Here is a 26,242-nt window from a genome sequence, read left to right on the forward strand (position 1 = left end):
GATTTTCAGTGTGACAGGTACGATTTGCTTTGTGTTAAATTGGTTTTATTTATAATTTATCACAGTGTTTCTAAATATAATTTCCCAGATAATACGATGCTGGCACGTCATGCGTGATCTGGAGTAAATAAAAAGTGATGCGCACTTTTGATTTTAAAAAGCAATGAAATAGCCCAACAAGTCAGAATTAAAAATAATAAGTAACATTCAGTACACAGCAGGGGCGTAAGTTCACACGAGGCCGTGGGAGGTGAAAATTGATGGTGGTGCCTCCCCCAACCGCCACATGCGCAATAGCACAGCTGTGTTGGGGAAATGAGAAAGTCTCTATTACCTCCTTCTGTCTCATTGTCCAGCCCGCACCTGTTCTGTCTGAGCAGTCTGTCTAGCCAGCACCTCTTCTGTCTGACCAACCAGCCCCGCTTCTGTCTCTACAGTAAGCCCCCCTTCTGTTTCCATGGCCAGCTTCTTTCTGTCTCACAGGCCAGCCCCCCTTCTGTGTCACTGGCTACCACCCCTTCTGTGTCACCGGCCAGCTCCCCTTCTGTGCCACCGGCCAGCCACCCTTCTGTCTCACCGACAAGCCCTCCTTCTGTCATACCAGCATGCCAGCCCCCCTTCTGTGTCACCGGCCAGCCCCCTTCTGTCTCAACGACAAGCCCCTTTCTGTCTCACAGGCCATATACCCTTTTGTCTCACTGCCGAGCATCCCATCTGACTCACTGGCCAGCCCCCCTTCTGTGTCACCGGCCAGCCCCCCTTCTGGTACACAAGGTACGATTTTGGCTTACAACAGGGGTGGCCAACCGGTCAGAGGTAAAGAGCCAAAAAATATCTTTAGTCAAGCTAAAGAGCCAACAACATGCACGCGCCTAAGGCGCGCGCGACCCAAAAAAGGGGCGTGGTCTATTTGGACCCTTGCGGTGGGTGTAATACACATATGCTCCCATGGTGCAGAGTATGCTCCCACGGTGCCAGAAAGCTGCTATGCCCCCACAGTGCCACCATCTGCATTGCCCCACAGTGCCATCTACATTGCCCCCACAGTGCCACATCTGCATTGCCCCCACAGTGCCACCATTTGCATTGCCCCCACAGTGCCACCATCTGCATTGCCCCCACAGTGCCACCATCTGCATTGCCCCCACAGTGCCAAAAGGATGCTATGCCCCCACAGTGCCACATCTGCATTGCCCCCACAGTGCCACCATCTGCATTGCCCCCACAGTGCCACCATCTGCATTGCCCCCACAGTGCCACCATCTGCATTGCCCCCACAGTGCCAAAAGGATGCTATGCCCCCACAGTGCCACTGTCTGCATTGCCCCCACAGTGCCACTATCTGCATTGCCCCCACAGTGCCACCATCTGCATTGCCCCCACAGTGCCACCATCTGCATTGCCCCCACAGTGCCACCATCTGCATTGCCCCCACAGTGCCAAAAGGATGCTATGCCCCCACAGTGCCACTGTCTGCATTGCCCCCACAGTGCCACTATCTGCATTGCCCCCACAGTGCCACCATCTGCATTGCCCCCACAGTGGCAATGGGTATAAAAGGGTACTGGCATCAGTATTGGGACACTGGCAGGAATACTGGGGCTGTGAGGAGTTAATGGTGGTATGTCTGGGTACTGGGCTGTGTGTACGCGGGTACTGGCAGCAGTATAACTGCACTGGCCGGACTACTTGGCCACTGGCCGGACTTCTGGGGCACTGTCAGGGTGCTGTGGCTCTGGTCGCCTCACCTCCTCCCCCTCCGGCAGCAGTAGCCGGTCCTGGCTCTCCCCGAGCCTCTTCAAGCACCAACACAGGTCGCTTCTCCCCGCCATCTCGGCCGCCGGTTGACCGAGAGATACAGCGGCCTAGACAGGCGCTGGCGCCAATACCGGATCATCCAGCCCTGAACAATCCAGTGCCGAACGCTTCCTCATCGAGAACCGATAGTACGCACTGCAGGCGAGCGCTTTCTGCAAGGGAAGTTAGGGAAGTTGGGGACGGGGGGACGGACGGCGGGCAGCAGGAGAGCCGCACTTCAGCAGGGGGCGAGCCGCATGCGGCTCGAGAGCCGCGGGTTGGCCACCCCTGGCTTACAACATACTTGCCTACTTTGGAACACTCGAATCAATGAGATTACAGTAGGATGTGCCACACTAATGGGCCTGTCACACTCCCCCCTAAAGTGCATATCTAGCTCAACATATGGGTGTATATCCATAAATGCTTTTTGTTGTGAGATATTTATATATATAATATTAATAACAATATATTTTTGGAAGTTCCGCAAGTATTGATATTAACGTTGCTGCCTGCAATTTGGGGTTTCTTGTTTGAAACTATATATTCCCTTTGCTATTTCTTTTCTTTTAACCCTTTGAGTACCAAGTGAATTTGTCACAATTGGTGTGAAAATTTCCAAGCAAACATTTTTATTCATCATAATGACCTGTAATGTTACCTTATATAGGAAATCTGATCTTTTTTTTAAACATCATTTTTATTTAAATGTATATAACAAGTGTGAGCGACGCCGGCATTTTTAGCTGATATTTTGCGCATCTCTTACACAGATGTTGGCACTCAAAGGATTAACTCAGCACAGTATATATGATTAATGCAAAACCTGGTATAGCTAACACCCCATGCCTTATTGGGTGTTGCTGTCTCCGTAGACTTATATGTTAATAAATGAACATGGGTGGTTCTCAATATAGGTGACCCCAATTAACATTGCGGTCAGGGTGATTTGCCGGTTTCCATCATAGGTGCCCAAGTCTTAACATGGGCTCCTATGGTGAGTACCACCCATAGACGCCCTTGTTAATTTATTATCATGGAAGTCTATGGAGATGGCAACACCCAATTAGGCGCGAAGCTTTGCTGGAGCTCAGCCCTGATTGGGTGTGGGGAGTCCCATCGACTGGGAATATCTGCATGTGTAAGCATGAAGCTCCTCACATGCACTAGACCGAGTTTTCACATTTTTTTAAGCCTTGGATTGCCTACATGGACAAGAGTAGTGGCTCTTAACCTCGGTCCTCAAGTGCACGTTTTCCAGGTATCCACACAGAATCACAGGTGAAATAATTAGCTCCACCTGTGATCTTTTAAAATGTGTCAGTGAAAAATGAGTGCACCTGCCAGGTGACCTGGAAAACGTGCACTGTTTTGTCCCCTTTCTTTGGGAAACCAGGACCGGTCCAAGAGCACGGTGCTGGTTTTTGGAATACAGGGGGACCCCAGCTCTTTTTTCTCCCAGATTTCTCAAACCAGGAGAGGTTTAAAAAGCCCAGGGCTTGTTATGCTCGGAGGGGTGGAGCCAACACCATTTTTTTATTTTAACTTTTAAACACTTTTACACACAGAAGCATGCAGAGACCTCACTGATCTGTGCATGTTTTGTCAAGAACCAGGTCTATTTTTATGGTGATTTTTGGTCATTTTTAGGGTGCAATTTGAAAAATACATTCACAGTTTCTATGGAAAGTTAATGGTAAAACATCTGTATGCGATTTTAACTTTGTGATTTTATGCTCACGGCAAAACGTGTGATTTTTTTTCCGCAAATCCCACCCTATTACATGTACGATTGGGTGCAATTTTTTTTTGGTGTAGTAAAAGATTGCACCCTATTGCATTTCAACCAATACAGATGTAGCGCCGCTCATTCAGCCAGCGGCTGACGATAGAATCTCCAGCCGCCAGCCCCCACCAGCCACCTGAAGGGGGCGCGCACGCAAGAGACGCTCGCACACCCCATTCCGACAGAGCTCTGCACCACCTCCTGTCACCTCCACAGTCCCCATTGTTCTCCCCAGCATCCCCGTACCCCTCCTAACCCTGCCAGTCCACCTGAAGTGGAGACGTGCAGGGTTTCTGCTCACTGCCACCGAGTGACTGGGAGATGTGCATGAGTGTGAGGCGATTGCACGTCCCAATATGATGGAGCACCTCTCTGCCAGTGCTCGCCAGAGGGGGGCATTCTGGCGAGCCCTGGAGTTGAATGAGAGGCACTCCATCTGTATGTTGACATCCACAAAAGCCGATGTTCAAAATATTGACATTGTGAATATCAACGTTAAGTGTCAACATGTAATAAGGGAAAGGTAACAATTAGTGTTATGGTTAAGCTGTAATTAGAGTTAGGGGTACCTATAAGCTAAAATACTATTGCTGACATTGTTATCGGTGTTGACCTTGTAAATGTCATCTGTTGACATTTTGAATATGAATATTTTTGTAAAAAGAGGATTAGAGATTCGCAGAGAATACTACTCGGCCATAACATGGATGTTATCAGATATTACTGTCTTGATTTTAATGAAAGATTGAACATAAAGACAGGTTGAGTAATAAACCAGCTCTTTCTATGTTGAATCTTCAGGTATTATGATTTTAAGGCGAAGACCACACTTCCCATTTGGAAGCAGTGATTTGGGGACAGAACCACTGTATATGCCTCAGCCTTTCTGGGAGGAACATCTGTAACAGTTATCTGTGTATCTCAGACACATCATCTGAAGAGCATCTGGACACTTCTAACCTTGTGAATATTTACAAGGTGTTGCCAGACACAAGAGATTGGAAGAGCATTCGGAGATTCCATGGAAAATGATTTATCAGCTCATAGACTAAAATGAGACACCTAATTATCTTTCTTAGGTATGGAACTTAGCCAGTCGGGATTGTGGAACATTGAGTGTTAAAGGTTAACTTGAGTAGTGACTGCTTCTCACTAATTACCTTTTAAACTCTTTCCATTTAGGGATTTGTATAGAAAAACTAGAAACACATAGCTGAAACAATGTGCCAATTGGTTTGCACCATATTTATATGAGACTACCTGCTTGGACATCTCTTGCCAATGGAGCTTTCATGCTGACGTTGATGTTCTTTAGAAATGTGCATAAAGTATAGCAACCTTTACTTTTTAGCGCTGAGCCGAACCGGCCCATGGGAACAGCCAAAGGGCCAGATGCACTAAGCTTCAAAAGTAATAAAATGGAGTGATAAACAGCCAGCCAATCAGCTCCTGCTTGATATTTTTCAAACATAGTCTGTGACATGGCAGGTAGGAGCTGATTGGCTGGCTGTTTATCACTCTCCATTTTAGCACTTTTGAAGCTAAGTGCATCTGGCCCAAAGTTCTGTTTCTTCCCTGTGTTTCTCCAATGGAGGCAGATGTAGCACCATCAAGAAATGGTGTTTTCGAGAGAGCTCATCAATAGAAATATCGTTTGTGTGCATTAATCAAAAGGGAAACTTTTCACTGTACTAAATATAGAGAAACAATATTTTAGGCTTTCTCCAGCTAAAAATAGACCTCATAGGTCTATTTTTAAATAGGTGGCTTGTTCTATTTATGCACAAGCCACCTGGTTTGTGTTCAAATAGGACATATGGGGTCAACGCAGGTGGAAGACCCATTGTGCCCATGTGTAGAATGGGGGTCTCTCAAGCGATATCACCCGCCGCCCTGTTTTTGCCTCAGCTTGATTGACGTTCTGCAGTTTTTGGGGTGTGGAGCTGGGGAGCATTGCTGCGTTTTAGAGGACATGATGGTTCTAGGGTCCGACCCAGGCTGGCTGGTGCCAGAACTTAGAAGCCATCAGATCACACAAATGCTGACGGGAGGCAAATATCTACTATACTGTAGGCACCTGCTGCTACATTTGAAATTCAATGACAAGGAACTACGCGCCCACTCCTTTGCAGCTGCGCATCACATGAATTAGGCCCAGTGTAAACAGTTCCTCCATGTTACAAAAAAGCTTTGTGTTATTCTGTAATTATAAATGACTTTCCTTCAATAAACCATTCCACATTTATCCAATTGTGTATTAAATCTGAAGGAATTTGACTAAAGGACACAGACAATAAACTGTGGTTTGTTCCAATGCTGAGATAATTTAATTACTTGGAAACTGGAAAGATAATTTTATTGTACTGTAATATTTGTAATACTAACACTTTATACTACAGATGTGCGGGTTCAGTTTTACTCGGATTTACTCGGTTCTCAAATCCAGATCTTATTGGCTATCGGCTGTCCCATGTTTTGTATAGCTAATAAGATCCAGATTTGAGAACTGAGTAGATCTGAGTAGATCTGAGTAAAACCGAACCCGCACATCTCTACTTTATACTAATATGTATTTCTTTGTTTACAGAGTTTTGGAAACTCTGCAAGTACTGTATTACATGACTGTTATTTAATCACTCTTTAAATTAATTTGTAGCTTCTAACTTATTAAATATACAGCATAGAATTCATGAATTAATTGTTTTGGTAGGAAACATTATTCCTGTGCACTAGCATCATACATGCCTACCCTCCCGCATTTAGCGGGAGGCTCCCGCTATTTGCATTACCCTCCCGCTGCCCCGCAAACATACCGGCACCTCCCGGTTTTTGGGTCTCTCAATAAAATCCAGACTGCGCATGTGCGCATCCGGAAACGTAGGGGGCGGGGCTTGTGCGGCAACATCACTGCCGGCCACCGCGGGGATATATGGGTAGCCGAGCTGCTGCTGCCAGGAAGTCGGGAGGAGCACTGCGGAGTGTCAGCATAAGCAGCAGCCAGGGCTTCCGGAGTTGGCTCCGCCCACCACACTCCGTGCCTCAGCCCTACTCATGGTTGCTCTGCCTGCTTCTCCTGTCACCGGCTGGCGGCTGCCCAATGCTTCCCCCTCACCACACTGCCTGCTCCCACCACACACAGGGTCCCTGCACTCCCCTACAAGGATCAACACAGCTAGGTGAGTGCTGTGTGTACTGGGGAGTGTGGGCTGAAATATATATGGGAGAGAAACTGTGTGTGTGTGTGGGGGGGGGGGGGGGGGGTATGTTTATAATGTAATATAGGGGAGGCTGTTTATAATGTATTATGGGGTGAATGTATATAATGTACTATAGTATCAGGGAGTTGTATATAATGTCATATGGGGGAGTAACTGCAATGTGTGTGTGGGGGGCTGTGTATAATGTAATATGGGGGCTGTGCATAATGTAATATGAGGGGGTGGTGTATAATGTAATATGGGGGGTGGTGTATAATGTAATATGGGGGGTGGTGTATAATGTAATATGGGGGACTGTGTATAGTGTAATATGGGGGGCTGTGTATAATGTAATATGGGGGCTGTGTATAATGTAATATGGGGGCTGTGTATTATGTAATATGGGGGGTGGTGTATAATGTAATATGGGGGACTGTGTATAGTGTAATATGGGGGGTGGTGTATAATGTAATATGGGGGGCTGTGTATAGTGTAATATGGGGGGTGGTGTATAATGTAATATGGGGGGTGGTGTATAATGTAATATGGGGGACTGTGTATAGTGTAATATGGGGGGTGGTGTATAATGTAATATGGGGGACTGTGTATAGTGTAATATGGGGGGCTGTGTATAATGTAATATGGGGGCTGTGTATAATGTAATATGGGGGCTGTGTATTATGTAATATGGGGGGTGGTGTATAATGTAATATGGGGGACTGTGTATAGTGTAATATGGGGGGTGGTGTATAATGTAATATGGGGGGCTGTGTATAGTGTAATATGGGGGGTGGTGTATAATGTAATATGGGGGGTGGTGTATAATGTAATATGGGGGACTGTGTATAGTGTAATATGGGGGGTGGTGTATAATGTAATATGGGGGGTGGTGTATAATGTAATATGGGGGGTGGTGTATAATGTAATATGGGGGGTGGTGTATAGTGTAATATGGGGGCTGTGTATAATGTAATATGGGGGGTGGTGTATAGTGTAATATGGGGGACTGTGTATAGTGTAATATGGGGGGTGGTGTATAATGTAATATGGGGGGTGGTGTATAATGTAATATGGGGGGTGGTGTATAATGTAATATGGGGGGTGGTGTATAGTGTAATATGGGGGCTGTGTATAATGTAATATGGGGGGTGGTGTATAGTGTAATATGGGGGACTGTGTATAGTGTAATATGGGGGGTGGTGTATAATGTAATATGGGGGGTGGTGTATAATGTAATATGGGGGGTGGTGTATAATGTAATATGGGGGGTGGTGTATAATGTAATATGGGGGGTGGTGTATAATGTAATATGGGGGACTGTGTATAGTGTAATATGGGGGGTGGTGTATAATGTAATATGGGGGGTGGTGTATAGTGTAATATGGGGGCTGTGTATAATGTAATATGGGGGGTGGTGTATAGTGTAATATGGGGGACTGTGTATAGTGTAATATGGGGGGTGGTGTATAATGTAATATGGGGGACTGTGTATAGTGTAATATGGGGGTGGTGTATAATGTAATATGGGGGGCTGTGTATAGTGTAATATGGGGGGTGGTGTATAGTGTAATATGGGGGACTGTGTATAGTGTAATATGGGGGACTGTGTATAGTGTAATATGGGGGGTGGTGTATAATGTAATATGGGGGGTGGTGTATAATGTAATATGGGGGCTGTGTATAATGTAATATGGGGGGTGGTGTATAATGTAATATGGGGGGTGGTGTATAATGTAATATGGGGGCTGTGTATAATGTAATATGTCTCTGTGTGTAATATGGGGTGGCAGTGTATAATGCACTTTGGGGCTGATTCACGTCCAGTATCACTCTCGCCGAGGTGTTCGCACTCTCAGGGGAGGGAAGGGGGCGGGCAGGGGGCTGGAACAGAGGAACGCCCAGTGTTTTATGCGAGCTATGTATGGATGCAGTACAATACTTACACTATTTTTTTCTTTTTGCTGCTTTTAGTACTATAGCATACCTCCGAACTGTCCTGATTATAGAGGCCATGCCCACATGACCTGTAGCTCCTCTCTTTCCCGTGGGGGGGGGGGGGGGGGCTGCGTCGGGAAAGTTGGGAGGTATGCTATAGGAATCTCCCTGAAACTGGTTTTCAAAAGTAGGCAAGTATGACTAGCATCTTCCTGTAACACATAAGGTCTGATTTAGAGGTGGAAGCAAACCTGATTTTTAGCAGGTCAGTGATTATCAGTGAACCTGAACTTAAAATTAGACACCTATCCATCACACTCAAATGTGTAGGATGGAGGCAAAGTCAGATCCGCAAAGCTGTGTGCACTTACGCACTGCAGTAAATCAACTCCTCATTAATGTCTTAATGCTACTTTCTGGTGTTTCAGGTCCAGAAGACATCTTTTTAAGATGACTACACTAAGTGGAAGATGGAAACTTTACATTATAACCATGTTTGGATTCATTGGGGTCAAAAGACTGATACAGGTCAACTTCATTTTAGTGTTGAAGACTATCAGGTCCTCTTAGACAACTAAAAGTTAGTTTATCTTTTCCATCTTCAACACAAAATTCAATAAAATAAAATAAAAACATAATCGTACCTATCGTACCACTTTGCAGATGCTGACTGCATGTTGAAGTGGTTCTCCCGACTCGCCGCACACCCTCCACGTTGCCTCACTTGTCGTATCCAATGCATGCTGCTCAGGGCCTAGTTTTTAAAACTGCCATCCTGTCTGTCACTACAGTGCCACTGCTAGATGTGCCCGGTGTTTTTGCCGCCCACTTGTATCGCTGTCCTGATCTTTTATTGTATGTCCTCCATTTGCTTTAATACAAACCACCCCTGGGCTTATACGACAGACTTAGCAGCACCCCATGGCTTATATGACAGACTTAGCAGCACCCCTGGGCTTATACGACAGACTTGGCAGCACCCCTGGGCTTATACGACAGACTTAGCTGCACCCCTGGGCTTATACAGCAGACAGAGCAACTCATTTTTGTGGCGGCACAAACAACCAAATTATTTAAGCCACAGTTATGGCAGAGTCTGTCGCGGAAATGATTTTTAAACACTGCATGTCCTATTCATGTGGAATAATTTCATCTTGCACCTCTTTTTGTGGTGGGGGTTCAAACCAATAATTTCAGCCACAGTTGTGGCAGACCCTGTCACTGTAATGATTGGTTTGTTAAACTGTGCATGTCCTGTTAATACAACATAAGGGTGGATGGGAGGACCCAAGGACCCAAGGACAATTCCACTTTGCACCTATTTTCTTTGCATTATGTGCTCTTTGGAGCATCTTTTGGCACAGTTTTCAATCTGCCATCCTGTCTGCCGCTGCAGTGCCACTCAAAGATGGTCCACGTGTTTGTGCCCCCCACTTGTGTCGCTTATAATCATCCAGCTACCTCAGTGCAACCTTTTGGCCTAAAAACAACATTGTGAGGTGTGAGGTGTTCAGGATAGACTGGAAATGAGTGGAAATGAATGTTATAGAGGTTAATATTCTGCAATCTTAGATTTTTTTTTTGTTTTTGAAAAAAAAATCCAGATCCAAAACACGAAACACAAAAAGCGTGGTGTTTTGGAACAGATCCAGATCCAAAACACGTCTGTAGATACAGACCCAAAACCTGAAAAGTGCCCGGTGCCTACCCTTAGTTATAATGAATATGCAAACACACATGCTTGCTGGGTGCCCCCCTGGTGGCCTATGCCCACAGCTGGCTCTGGATGTAAGGATCATGGAAGAGATTTTGGGGCATGAATTACGGCAGGGACGTAGGAAAAAGGGGTACAGTATATGGCCTGGGGAGGGATGTGAGGTGTATTGTGATTAGCAGGTGGCTGTGCTTGAAGAGGTCAGCTGTAATCAGGGCCGGCGACAGGTGGAGTCAAGGGGGACAAGTGTGACAGGCCCCAGCAATCTGAAGGGCCTCAGAGCTTCCATGCCCTGGCAAGGCCGCCGCTTTAACTAACTGGCTTTTCAGTGACTCTCCCGGCTCGGCCGTCTACTGCACACCATCTATGTGTGGCTGGGTCTGACTGACTCACCGTGTGCTACTGCCATGTACAGTGTGTGCGCCCTGCCGCTCCGTGCTTAGAGCCATCTACTCTGTGTGTGCGTATGGCCTGGGGCCACAGGCGCACAGCTGTACCCCCTCCCCCACCCCCGCTGGCGCTATGTCCTCAGTCTCTGGCTCCTGTACTTTTACTGCGGGTCATCTTTTCCACGCACTGCGAACGACCCGCCCTGCTTGCTCGTAGTGCTTGCCATTCCTTTGTGAAAGCGACAGGCCAGCAGCAGCCGGGAGCTAGCAGGAAGCAGTAACTAGGAGCCAGCAATAGTGAGAGTGAGGGAAGGGCGCACCTGAAAGCTGGACCTGGATCAGCAAAAGGTTAAATGAGGCTCATGCAGAAGAGGGTTGTGTGGATTTCGGATTAGGTGGGTGGCCCCAGAAATATCATTGTGCATGGCCCCAAGATTTCTGTTGCCGGCCCTGGCTGCAATCTGACCTTGCCTTGATATCTTTTATAGTTTTCAACTATTGTACTTTTCTTTAGTAAAGTGCATTATTTACACAGATATTTTCCAGTTTCTTTAGCTCCGTCTCAGCTATACAAAGCAAGAGAAAATGTTGGTTATATAACACTAAAAGCATAGCAGATGAAAAGAACAGCTATGTCAGAGCACTCAGGCCTGCAGGACTGGCCACAAGGATTGAGTGTTTGAGAGCATCAGTAAAATGACAGACACTGTGCTGGCTGCAGAATACAATCCTACTGACAGCTCTGTCAGATCAATGACAGCATCCAACATGGATCATAATAAACTAGGTATATGCAGTGCAGGAGAAATATGTGTCCTGGATTAAACTTGACATGAAGGTGACACAAAGTAAAGTGACACAATAACACATCCTAGTGACCACTATCAAAGGATTTATTTTGAACATGTGGTGGATTGTATTCCACAATGACATACTACCATGTAGATACACTGTATAGACCATGCAGATAGCTGGAATTATCATCTATAGTGTTCCCGCTAGGCTGTTTTAGCGGGGCGCTGCGCCCTGCCCGATTTTTAAAGTGAAAAATGTGCCCCCGGCCCCTCTGGCAGCGCCCCGCTAAACCAGCCTGCCTTTGTCCCCGCTGTTTTGACCGGGGAAGCCCGGCACCGCTGTACATAGCGATGCCCGGCACTTCCCCGGCAGTGTACAGCCTTCCGGGTGGCCGGGTCCGCCCCCTGTGCATGACGCCGCCGGCCGCGCCCACCTCTTTGCGTGAAGCCGCCGGCTGTGCCCACTCCTCTGCGTGATTCCGCCGGCTGGGCACGCCCCTTTTCGTCACGGCACGGCCCGGGCACGCCCCTTTTGTGACGTTGGCGGCCCGGGCACGCCCAAAATAGTGACGTCGGCGTGCCCGGTCCGACCCCTCCGCCCTGCCCGCCCTAGTTCCTAGAAGGAACACTAATCTATATTGCTGTTTTCCCAAAAGAACTTCATTCAGCCATGATACAGTATACTGTATGTGGTATGAATCAAATCAAGTGATTTATGTACAATACAACAATACATTGGCTCATCTATGACATGCACAAATTTAGGGGTAAATTTACTAGGATGGGATTTCTATTGAAGATGGAATGTTTCCTATAGCAATCAATCAGGTTCTACCTACAGATGTAGCGCATCTCATTCAGCCATGGGCTGACAAAAGAATCGCCAGCCATCAGGCTCCGCTAGCCCCTACCATCCACCGGAACGTGGCATGCACACACGAGATGCTCCCCGCACCCCCCTAACCCTGCCGTCTCCCTGAAGTGGAGTGACTGGGATGTGCATGATTGTGAGACGCACGCGCGCCCCAGTCAGATGGAGCGCCTCTCCTCCAGCTCTCACCAGCGGAGGGGTTCCGGTGAGCGCTGATGCTGAATGAGAGGCGCTCCATCTGTATCTGGAAGCTGCAGGAGTCTCACAATTTTTTGAGTAGTCCCCCCCGCAGTGCCAGAAGGGTAGCTGATCTTTCCTCATCCCACCTGCTTTCTAGTAAAATGGGCGACTGTGAAGGGTGAGTGCAAGCCATCCTGATTATATGTGCAGCAGGTATGATCAGTGGAGCGACCTCTCGACCCGCGGGACTGTGCATTGTATCTATATTCCTTACAATGCACACAGAATTGATCGCACTACCCATCAAAAGAGTACGTTCGGGCCTGTGAACGTTCAGGTGTATGACCAGCGTAATGTCACGCTAGGCTGAGTTTAGGGAACTGCCTAGCGATGGATGGCTGTGTAAGCAGTTCTTGAAGTGGGTTTAAAACTGGGTGTTTTCTCATGAGTAATTGTGAAAAAATAAGATGAAGAACTCTTATAATCAGTTCAGGTAATTTAATGAAGAATAAAGCACACTACAAATAAGATGCAAAAAATAATTGAAAACTGTAGCTTGCAGACTGTGAAGAATTGAGTCCAGTGAGTTAGTGAACAATGATGCTGAACAATGTGAAGTATCCTGACTGAAGACTGTGAATAACTGTAGACTGTAGCTTTAAGACTGTGGCTTTAGAGACGAAGATCACTGTGAAGAATTGTAGACCGAATAACTGTAGACTGAATAACTGGAGACTTTGGCTTTAAGGCTGTGAGGAATGAAGACTGTGGCTTTGGGAGAGGAAGATCACTGAAGCAGGATGGACTACCAAAACCAGAGGCACCCTCTGAAGCAGGTTCAGCGGCAAACTGCAGAAACTGGTGGGCTAGGAGTAGCACTGAGATGCAAAACGGACCAATGGATGGCAACAGCTGAACACAGTATCCAGAGGTAAACTTGGGAGCACAGAGCTTGAGTACCTTACAGCAGAAAGTAATTTGAAGCACTGGTATTATGGCTAAAGGCCTAGCCCCTTGTAAGAGAGAAGACTGCATCGGATTGGCTGGACGCAATGAGACTGATCTGGTCTCCAACATGGCGGCTCCCTGTACAGGAGACCCATGCGGGACCATGACTCGGCCACTACCTGCCTCAGCCACCCCTCTTTGGTATGCTCCAGCACAGGCAGACTCAGGAACAACAATGGCGGCTGCCACATTCACGTGTCCCAGGACCTGGACCATATTCCCTAGCCGCTGCAGCTCCCCGGCGCAGTAGACGCACCAAGCGGCTAAAAGGAATCCTACTGGGACACACAACCACGGTAACTCTGAGTTCACTTAAGACTTCAGAGCATCAACTATTGAACTAAATATTAGGTCTTAATTCTTCTAATTGCCACTGCATTTTAAGGCAGGTTGTATTAGGTCCCGTGAAGTACAGTATACACGTGAGGAATACACTACATTTCTGTACCAGTATTTTCTCAGAAAACTCCAACCCACTTTGGGAAAAGGATTTAGAAATCATGGCTACATTCCAGTCAGGCTAGTGATCCAGCCACCGACTTATTGAGTTGTTGTGTAAGATTTAAAATATAATTCTACACAGCCGCAACTAACCCCCCCCCCCCCCCCCCTCCCCTAACCACCACCTCATAACACAGAGCTTAAGAGTTCCGTAAATGTCACTCTGGAAAGGCACACACCATTAATGTGCCCAAATGATTAATCAGCAGTGTTCAACAATAATAATTAAAATGTGGATAAAAAGAAATATGCAGAAGTCAGTTTCGATAGATAAACCCATTGCAAAATGAAAGTTTGAGCTTTGCCCTTGTGATTTTGCAGATAACGCTTAGGTGCGACATCTCAGGCAAACACAGCAGATAAACGTGCCTTGTTTAGATAGTAAACTCAATAAAATCTTATGGGAAATAGTCCTGCTGCGATAGTAGGACATACTCCAGTCAAAACATAACGAGAGATAACCGCCACGACAAAACCAGCATTAGAGTACACTGCTAACAGTACTTTAAGCTAGTAATTCAATCTTGGGTCACAGCTGTCCAGCTGGCCCAACAGCCAGGGCTGCCATGAGAAATCCTGGGCCCCGGTACATCAACTTCCAGGGGCCCCTATGGGGGGGGGGTGGTTGTGACCACGGCATGTTAAGGGCGTGTTTAGCACATGAAAAGAACCCACTCACAGAAGTATGGCATGCATGCCCCCCAGCAGCTGGGTCATAAGTATATATATATATATATATATATATATATAGCTTGAGGCTGGGGTAGCCAACTCCAGTCCTCGAGAGCTACCAACAGTAAATGTTTTCCAGGTCTCCTCACAGAATCACAAGTGAAGTAATTAGCTCCACCTGTGGATCTTTTAAAATGTTTCAGCTAGTAAAGAGTGCACCTTTGCAGCAGCTAGGTTGTCTGGAAAATGTGCACTGTTGGTAGCTCTCGAGGACCGTGGTTGGCTACCACTGGCTTAAGGGGATGCGGCGGCACTCAGAATGAAGACGCAGCAGGCAGTTTTGTCCCCCAACAGTTTCAAAGCCACAAGGCTCCTTTATCAAGGTGCTTTATCAAGGACAGAACGGTTGGTGCAGGGTCCAGACAGTATTTTTAACCCCTTCCCGACATTTGACGTACATGTACGTCATGGTCGGGAAGTACTTCCCGACATTTGACGTACATGTACGTCATGGCTTCTAACTGTCACTGCGTCTATAGACGCGGTGACAGTTAGGAGATGTCTGCTGTCCCTGACAGCAGACATCCCCCCTCGCCGCCCAGGGGGGGCAGGGGTGCCCCCCCGGTCGGCGATCGCTGTGATTGGCTGTTCAAATCTGAACAGCGATTCACAGCGTTTCCTGTGTTACCGGCGGCTAAGCCGCTCGGTAACACAGGGATCGGTGGTGATCGGTTGCTGTTAAGTACAGCACCGATCACCACCGATGAGCAGCACCCCCCTCCCACCCACCCGGCACTCACCCGGCAGCTCCCCCAGCTCCCCCGGCAGCAGCAGCAGTAGGCAGCCTCAGCGCACGCAGCGCTTCCCCCCTCCCACCCCCCCCCCGCAAGCCGCAGCAGCAGCAGCAATGGGTTAAAAAAAAAAATTACTGAAATATATATATATATAAATATATATATATATATGTGTGTGTATGTGTATATATATATTACACACATATATGTATGTGTATATATGTATATATATATATACACATATATATATGTATATATATATATATATATACACATATATATGTGTATATATATGTGTATATATATATATATATATAATATATATACACACACACACACACACACACACATATATATATATATTATATATATATATATATAATTATATATATATATATATATATATATAAGATATTCCCGACATATGACGTATATATACGTCATGGTCGGGAGGTACTTCCCGACCGAAGACGTATATATACGTCATGGTTTTAAACTGTCACCGCGTCTATAGACGCGGTGACAGTTTGGAGATGTCTGCTGTCCCTGACAGCAGACATCCCCCCTCGCGGCGATCGCTGCGATTGGCTGTTCAAATGTGAACAGCCAATTGCAGCGTTTTCTGTGTTACCGGCGGCTAAGCCGCTCGGTAACACAGTGATCGGTGGTGATCGGTGCTGTTAAGTACAGCACCGATCACCACCGATCGCCAGCCCCCCCCCCCCCCCTCCCACCCGGCAGCCCCCCTCCCTCCCACCCACCCGGCTGCCGCAGCGCCAGCACCCCTCCCACCCCCCCGCCAGCCGCAGCGCCAGCCCCCCTCCCAAAGCTGGTGACCAAAATGGGGTCACTTGTGGGGGGTTCCACTATATTGGTGCTTCGGGGGTCTTGCTAATGCGACATAGCACCCACCATTCATTCCACCACCAAATATCACTCCTTCCCTTCTGAGTCCTGCCATGCACCCAACTGGTATTTTTTGGTCACATGTGAGGCATTGCCGTACTCGGGAGAAATTGGGGCACAGATTTTGGGGTGCTTTGTCTCCTTCATTCCTTGTGAAAATGAAAAATTTTGAGCCAGAACTGCATTTTTCTGTAAAAAATTACATTTTTTTACAGAAAAATGCAGATCTGGCTCAAACTTTTTCATTTTCACAAGGAATGAAGGAGACAAAGCACCCCAAAATCTGTGCCCCAATTTCTCCTGAGTACGGCAATGCCTCACATGTGACCAAAAAATACCAGTTGGGTGCATGGCAGGACTCAGAAGGGAAGGAGTGATATTTGGATTTTGCAGCACAGATTCTGGTTGAATGACCCCCGAAACACCCATACAGTGGAACCCCCCACAAGTGACCCCATTTTGCAAACTACACCCTTCAGGGAATTCATCAAGGGGTATAGTGTACATTTCAAAACCCCCAGGGGTTTCACCAATTTTGATACAACTGAGCTGTGAAAATGAAAAATTAATTTTTTTCATTTTCACTGCCCAGTTGTACCACAATTGGTGAAACCCCTGGGGGTTTGAAATGTACACTATACCCCTAGATGAATTCCCTGAAGGGTGTAGTTTGCAAAATGGGGTCACTTGTGGGGGGGTTCCTAACTTTTAGCATCTTATGGTGCCTAGAAACCTACATGGTGCCTAAAAAATAATCTCATAAAAAGGAGGCTCCAAAATCAAGTAGGTGCTCCTTCTATTATGAAGCCTGTGGTTTGGTCACCGTGCACACTAGGGCCACATATAGGATATTTATGAAAACCAAAGAATTGGGGGAATCAATTTTTAGTCACATTTCTCTAGTAAAATCTGCTGTGTTCCTTAGAAAAATGTATTAAAATTGAAAATCTGCAAAAAAAATGAAATTTTGAAATTTCACCTACACTTTGTTTTAATTCCTGTGAAACACCTAAAGGGTTAACAAACTTCCAAAATGCTGTTTTTAATACTGTGAGGGGTGCAGTTTTTGAAATGGCATCATTTATGGGGGTGTCTCACATACAAGTCCCTTAAAGTCACATCAGAACTGAACTGGTCCCTAAAAAAATCAGTGTTTGAAATTTTCTTGAAAATTTGAGAATTTGCTATTCATATTTTAAGCCTCCTAGTGTCCAAAAAAAATGAAAATGAGGTTGAAATAATGATGGCAACATAAAGTATACATATGGTCTATGTTAGTTATTAACTATTTTGAGTGGTAAGATTATTTGTCTCACAAGCAGAAAATTTAACATTTTGCAAATCGCAAAATTTTCCATTTTTTTACGACATTTGGTATTTTTCACAAAAAAACACAGACTGTATCGACCAAAATTTACCACTAACTTGAAGTACAATGTGTCACGAGAAAACAATCTCAAAATCACTGGGATAAGTAAAAGCAAAAAAAAGTTATACCCACTTAAGTGATACATGTCAGATTTGAAAAAAAGGGCTCTGTCAGGAACGCAAAAACTGGCTCTGTCAGGAAGGGGTTAAATAGCACTTACCCAGCCTAGGTGTGTAGGACAGGAACAGACCAGCACTCATAGTTAGAAGCAAAAAAAGTGTATTGAAAAAGTTACAGCATGTTCATACATGTGTACAGTACAGTGGCTGACCCAACAGCCGTTTCGACCGGATTCCAACCAGTCTTCAACAGGGGTCCAGTGCAGCTATGACAGATAGTGTTTAAATAGTACCATAAACCAATCAAACATGATAAAAAACGCGCCAAACACCCCCTGCAGGCGTCAAGCCGGGAGCTGTCACTCAGCACCACTCACGGAGCTGCCGGAGCGTGCCTGTGTAGAGCCGCCTCATCTGCCACTATCTGTCATAGCTGCACTGGACCCCTGTTGAAGACTGGTTGGAATCCGGTCGAAACGGCTGTTGGGTCAGCCACTGTACTGTACACATGTATGAACATGCTGTAACTTTTTCAATACACTTTTTTTGCTTCTAACTATGAGTGCTGGTCTGTTCCTGTCCTACACACCTACTGTAGGCTGGGTAAGTGCTATTTATATATTTATATATATATATATATATATATTCCTCCAAACATGGCAGCACTCGGTCAGACTTCTTTAAAAATGTCCCTTATTGCTGCTGTCTTTGGATGAAAATATTTTATATTTGTATATACAGCATATATACATACAGATCCTTCTTACTATACAAAAGGCCTTTGCCTTTGCTTTATATCATATACTGGGTATATATATATATATATATATATATATATATATATATATATATATATATAGTGTGTGGGTGGTCCGGCACTCCCAACAAAATTAACAGCGATTCCGGTGCCCTCACTAAAACAATTTGCAGACGCTGTAGGAGGTGCGGCACTCAGGACAAAATATGCGCTGACACTTGGAGACGTATAACCTAGTCTCCAAGTGTCAGCGCATATTTTGTCCTGAGTGAGTCCACTATTATGTCGGCACTCCACCTTTCCAACGTAGTGGAACTGGTGTACTCCAGAAGTCTGTACAGATAATCCAATGAAGGAGGCACACAAGGAATTATGCAGAAATTACTGTATTAGCGCCTAGCGCCTTTCAGGGTCTCCCTTGTCCTCAGGGCGATACAGCATAAATATAAACACAAAAAGATATTCACTTACCCCTATAAATACCCCCACTGTAGTCCCATCTCTCCATCCCTGCCGGGCTCCCGGGTCCGACCTACCCGTACTTCCAATAGGAAGTAAGGACACACTCACCTGCATTCCACTGATCACCCTCCGCTTTCCACAGGCCGGCAGTACCAAGCTACATCATAAAAGCGGATCCACGGCACTCATTCACTGGGGTCTAAAATCACCTCTTCTGTTACAGATGGGTGCCGTGGATCCGCCTGTCATGAGCTGAGTACTGCCAGCCAGAGGGGGAGCAGTGGAATGAATGCGAGTGTGCCCTGACTTCCTACTGTGCGCGATACGGGAAGTATGGTGCCAAGCACTTTTAGTAGGATGGACCCAGGTGCCCAGTGGAGACTACAGTGGGGGTATTTATATGGGAAATTGAATGTCTTTTTGAGTGTATACTGTATTTATGCTGTATCACCCTGAGGACGGGGGAGACCCTGCAAGTGCTAGGTGCTAATACAGTCATTTCTGCATAATTGCTAGTGTGCTTTCTTCATTGGATTATCAATATATAGATATATATCTATATCTATAGATATATAGCTATATATATAATTTGAGATATATTAATATATATATATCTATAGATATATAGATATATATCTATATATCTATAGATATATATCTATATATTGATAATCCAATGATGAAGGCACATATATACATATATATGGAGAACAATTTAGTATTAAGACAGGCAGGGCAGAAAAAAATTGCACTTACAGGGCAGGACTTGAGTCAGACAGTAGATTCAGGAGCTCCTCCGGCTCCAGCCTCCCCTGTCACATGCCGCGCTTCGTGCACATGACCTTCCAACCTTCCCCTCGCTCTCACATCAAGTGTTGTGAAAGCAGCTGCAGTCTGCAGACACACAGAGTTTCTCTGCAGACGCTCCGCAGCAGTGGATGGGGCCTCTGTCACTGTCTGCAGACTGCAGCACACTCCACACACAGTGAGTGAAAGTGACACAGTCTGCCGCTGCTGACCCGCTCTCACCGGCCATTAAGAAAAAAATGTAAGTGTGACTGTCCCCTGGCCCGGGCCCCCCTGACAGGCCTGGGCCCAGGTAAAATGTACCCGCCCCCCCTGCCTCTCGGCGGCCCTGCCAACAGCTGTGACCCTGTCCCGTTCTCGGGCTGCTTGACCGAGAATTTGCAGGCGGGATTCAACGTCCTGCCTGCAGTGGGACGAGAAGGGGGCGTGGCCACGAGCTGCGGCCGGGAAGAGTCGAGCTGCAGCCGGGAGCTCGTCACTTCCTGGCTGTTCTCGGCAGAACAAGTCTGACTGCTTGTAAAGTCGGGCTCGTTCTGCCGAGATCCCCTGTTCAATGCTGTCGGGGAAGACAGCGATGAATAGGGCCCCACAGCCATCTCCCCCATTGGGAGATGGCTGCGGGAGATTGAATACTCATTGAGGCAGATTTATTAAGCTCGGTGAAGTGATAAACTGTCTGGTTTTTATCACCGGCCAATCAGTTCCTACCTGTGAAGTTACAGGCTTGGTTTGAAAAATGATAGGTAGGAACTGATTGGCCGGTGTTAAAAAAACAGACACTTTATCACTTTACTGAGCTTAATAAATCTACCCTTTAGTCTTTAACAGATGTATCAAGCTTCAAAAAGTGATAAAGTGGAGAGTAATAAACAGCCAGCGAAACAGCTCCTAACTGATATTGCAGCCTGCGTTTGAAAAATAACAGGTAGGAGCTGATTAGCTAGTTGTTTAACACACTTTTTGAAGCTTGATAACTGTGCCCCTATAACTTTTAAAATGCACAGCTTAGAGGAATGTCACGGTGTATATTATTGTAGTATTTGTGCATGGTATCTTTTCTTAAACTTGAGCTGCTCACAGTGGGACTAGCATTTCGCATCTGTTCTTCTCACATGTTTTGTTTACAGAAGTATCATTGATGGTTTCGTTCTCCCTGAGCAGTAGAACTCTGCCTTTCATCACAGATGTCTGTTGTACACCACAGGGTTTAAATGCTACACACATTGCCAGCCAACGCATTTATTCTAGACATTGTTGATGAATAATTTGCATTGATGGCAAATCACAATCATTATTAACTGTCACTTAACTTATCAGTCTTATTTGTCTGATACCAACATTTGACCAAGTCTTATGTATGTCTCCTTTTAGACAGAAAATAAGATACCTGTACCGTAAATTCACTAATGGATATTTTAAATTAAAGACCATTTTGTTGCCTGTTTTGCCCTTAGTAATTTTTAATTGGCGTAAACAGATGAGGATGATAACAAAAAACACGAAAAACTCATATCGACTTTTCATGTGTGGACCATTTCCATGTCAAACTTTTGCTTGTGTCGACCATTTGTCTATGTCAACTTTGTGCATGCCATCATTTGGTGTCGACTTACTGAGTGTTAACCCTTTTTAACATAAATGTTTGGAAAAGAGGTTACTTTCCTCTTTCCAAAAACATATGTATCCATTGCCCACAATCCCACACAGCATTCTTTAATTCAGAGATGGAACTTGGGGGAGGGCCGAGGTAATTTCCAGACCTCCCCCATATTGGCGTCAGTAAACACAATCTCCTCGTGATTTGTTGGACTGAGGTTAATGCTATACATTTTATGAGGTTGTGAAAACACATGGATAAAAGCTATAAGCAAGAACAAGTATTTTTTGGTGGTGGTTACAAGACCAAATAAAATCACATACTGTAACATTCACATAAAAAAAAGAAATAAGTAACAATAATAAATGACGTATTCTGGATATTCAAAGTCTTCTAGAAAATAAAGTCATTGACAACTTGCACAAAAGCCTTGTGTCAGCTAATATATAATACCTGTGACATCAAAGTGCAATAGGTGCAACACTCAGAGGCGCCAAGAGAGATGGATGAGGGGGCACTAATTACCTGCCCCCGGTCTGTTTTAAGACGCTCATTACCTGGCAGTAGGAGCTGCAGCAGTTCTTCTCAACACATCACATGCTGCTGTGTGCTGTGGTGCAGTGTGGCCTGGGAGGAGCTTAAAGTGCTATTTTTTCTGTCGTTTATTCTAACGGTGCAAGGCCACACTGCCCGTGATTAGGCCACACCCCCTGAAAAGTATGTAGGCCCAGCTGGCTCTCTACTGCCCCAGAAACACTTTCCATATTCATAGGTGGTGTGAGCCATCACAAGTCCACTGATGTAGGAACTTTATGGTCTTAAATTGAAGTTACATAGGAACATTAACAAAGAATAATATTATTTTATGGCACAGCATGGAACAGTCTTTGGTAGAAGCGGATGTGAGTTATGATAGTACAGTATGAGGCTTCTTTATGTAAAATGACACCCTTATGGTGGCTTCTTACTGTAGAACCTCTGCATACATCTATGGTTGCTCAGAACATACAGCTACCAAGGCCAGTGGACACAGTCACTCTTTTCAACACAAAATGGAGATAGCAACCCCCCCACCCCAGACCCCCCCCCCCCCCCCCCCGCACCCCCATTTTTGGAAATGTGTCTTTTTCCCATCCCTGAAAATCCTGCAACATGTCAATCAAGCTACGGCTTTCCCAACACTGCGTCCATAGCTACAGCTCCATAGCCGCACATGCGCACCGTGTGTGCACAATAAAGAAAGCATTGAACAGCAGTGTCCAAGGTTAAATCAGGCCCAGAGGATGCTGAGAATGGTGGTGAATCTGCCTACTCACAGTCATCTGTGATAAAATAAGGACTAAGAGAACTGGCTAACAGTGGTGAACAGTGCTTCAGATTCACCTACTGAGTAACTGAGATATCATAATAACTTTGTTAGTTAAATACATAAAACTCCACATAGCTACTGGAAGTCACATCTTCTTCTAGTTATTTGTGGTTAGTTCTTGACCTACTCCAAGCTCATGATTATGAATTCCATGTTATCTGTTCATGTGTAGATACGGGACCACACCAGTAGACTCTATGCAGCCACTGTCCATCACAGCCCATCAACTTCTCTTCCTATAGTTGGGTTGTAGTCCAGAACTCTATGGTCATGATCCCTATTGTCAGAATCCTTACAGTAGAATCCTGATGGTCACATCACCAAGGAATTCAGACCTTGATTATTAGGGTTAGTTTTAGGGTTAATCACTAAAGTGAGGGTCAGAGATAGGCTGCAAGAGGGGGTGATTAGGCTTAGGCTGCTGAAAGAGAACAATTAGGGTGAGGCTACGGGAGGGGTGGGGTAGTTTAGGGCAAGTGTTAGAATACTCACTTGGATCCATCAGCATCGAAATAGCTGCGATTTCATTGTCGGGATCATGACTGCCCGCATTTTGCACCCAGCTCCTAGAGTGGCATGTACGTGGGTGGATCAATAAGTACCTTTGTTAAGAATGAATACAAACATTTTTCACAAAATGTTTTTTTTTTTTTTTCAACATAATCTCCTTTCACGGCAATACACTTTTCCCAACGTCCCTGCCATTTCATTAAACCCACTAAAAAATATAATTTATCAAACTCGACAATGACCTCCTCGTTTGAGCTGAATTTTTTTCCCGCGAGCCACATTTTCAGGTTAGGGAACAGAAAGGTTAGCCACATTTTCTGGTTAGGGAACTTGTATCATATACTTACAGCTCTTTCAGAGGTGACTCAAGTGGGCTGACTCTTATTTTGAGTTGAATGGATCATAATTTATGTAAACTTCGGTATATATTTTTCACACCTACAGCACATACAATAAACTGTGTATAAATGTAGGTGCCGGTCATATTTCTGATGGTACATCTAGACTTAAGCTTGCACATATCAGATGAAGTGCAACTCAAAATATAGATAGGGAAATGGGTACAGGTTAATCCAGTGGTTCCAAAACTTTTGTGAATCACGGCACCCGAGTGTCAGAATTTTTTTACGGCACCCCTAGGGCAAAAGTTTCTCATTGATAAAATCAGGAAAAATATATTAAATTAAGTCAGCGGTTCTCAAACTGTGGGTCCTGACCTCAAAGTGGGTCCCGACCACCTCAGCATGGGGTCACGACTATGTTGCTGACCATCAGGCAAATGTGTCTGTGGAAGGGGGGCAGGGTATAACTCCTTAAGTTTGAGCACCCCTGAATTAAGTAAATTGTGTTTATATCTCATCCTCAGTGCTCATAAATAATTATAATAACCACCAATCCAGGGCACCCTTGCAAGTCCCTCAAGGCACCCCAGGGTGCCACGGCACACAGTTTGGGAACCACTGGGTTAATCTTTGCTCATTCTGTACAAATTCAGGGTATCTCAAAATACACATTATAATTATTATTATTATTATTATTATTATTATAGTTAGGTCTTTACGTTATTCTTTGTAATGTATGTTGTAATTGCTGTAACACTGAAATATACTTATAATAAATAAAGAATATTGAAATACTGTTACTCTAAAGTCTGGTATTCACACAGGCCCGGCCTCATTTGGCAGTTTGCATTTTCCCTCACGTACATAATTATCACAGTGTAACAGAGGTCAGTATAAGAAAAGCATTGGAAATCCCCTGATTGACTGATAAAAGAGAGGGAAAAGAAAATCTAGACAATTCAAACTGAATTCTTAAACATAATTTTCTGCATACCATATACATCACTTTACATTTGCTTCTATCGCTTTATATTTATTCTTTGTGATAAAATTCTGTAAAAGACGGTGATGCCCTTTTGGACTTTTTCTTTAAATGTAAAACTACATTAAAATGTTACTTTGAGTGACACTTTGGTATTAATAAACCAGTTTTGGATGCTGTAATAAGGCCTGATTAGGAGGTTGTAGGATTGGACATACACAGGGGCGGATTTAGGGATGACGGCGCCCCTAGGCACAACAATAACGCCACCCCCTGTCTAATTATATTATTTTTATTGATTACTTATAAGCCCTCATTTGATAATAGCCAATATAATGGATTTATTAAAAAAGCCACTGTGACGTTCTTTTATTATGTATACATATTACTAAGTAGGACAGTTTACAGGGGCAGTATCTGCATGTCCTATCAGTTACACTCTATTTAAGATAGAATACGGTACAGTACAGTGGATATGTTGCAGTTATTGGTACACTTTGGGCTGACAGTACCATCACAGGCATCCAAGTGCCGCCCCCAAACATGTGCCGCCCCTAGGCACGTGCCTCACGTGCCTAATGGGAAATTCGGCTCTGGACATACAGTAAGTCGATGTTTTTAGTCTGCTCATGCATCTGAGCTGCAATGCTTCCCAATAGTTACAGCAGGAAAACCTAGAAATTGCACACAGATACACACAATGGACCTTATTTTGGTTGAATCACAAGGGCCGCTTGCCCCTCGCACACCTCGGCTGCGAATTGATGATTTGCATAATCATCCATTCACAGCCGGGGAGAAATAATTTGATGGTCCAGTGCTCGCAGATCAGAGACACCTCTTTGGTGTCTCTGATCTCTGAGCGCCCTGTGCAGGAAGCAGACGGGCAGCTGACATCCACTGACATCAGCTGCCCACCCCCGCATCACTGGGTGATTACCATGGGAATGCCCAGCACTCCCCGCCCGCCGCCGCTCCCCGTCCGCACAGCTAGGTGCGAGCTTGAGAGCGAACATGTAGTTCACCGTGCCCACTGGCGCCCTGCATTTGCACATGCGCAGACACAAAACTTCGGTCCCCCATGCAAAATTATAGGGGACCGAATTAACTAGATTAACCCCTAAAATCAATGGGCAATGGGTAAGGGTAGCTAGCAAGATGAGGGCAGGTTGCCACAAGGCACTGTGGCTGTTGCTACAGTTGTGCCGGCACCAGTGGTGATGATCTGCAAAACATTCTGCTCTTCTCTAGGGCTGGTGCAGTGTCTGTTGGTGTGACAAATGGTGCATTTTTGTACACACGGTGGCAAATTAGCATTCCACCAGTAAGCGTCTCTGTAGGCAGCCCATAGGCTGCGGCATTAGCATAGAGATGTAGTCCTGCAA

Source organism: Crinia signifera, chromosome 1 (assembly GCF_055691185.1).
Source record: "Crinia signifera chromosome 1, ASM5569118v1, whole genome shotgun sequence".
Classification (NCBI taxonomy): domain Eukaryota; kingdom Metazoa; phylum Chordata; class Amphibia; order Anura; family Myobatrachidae; genus Crinia; species Crinia signifera.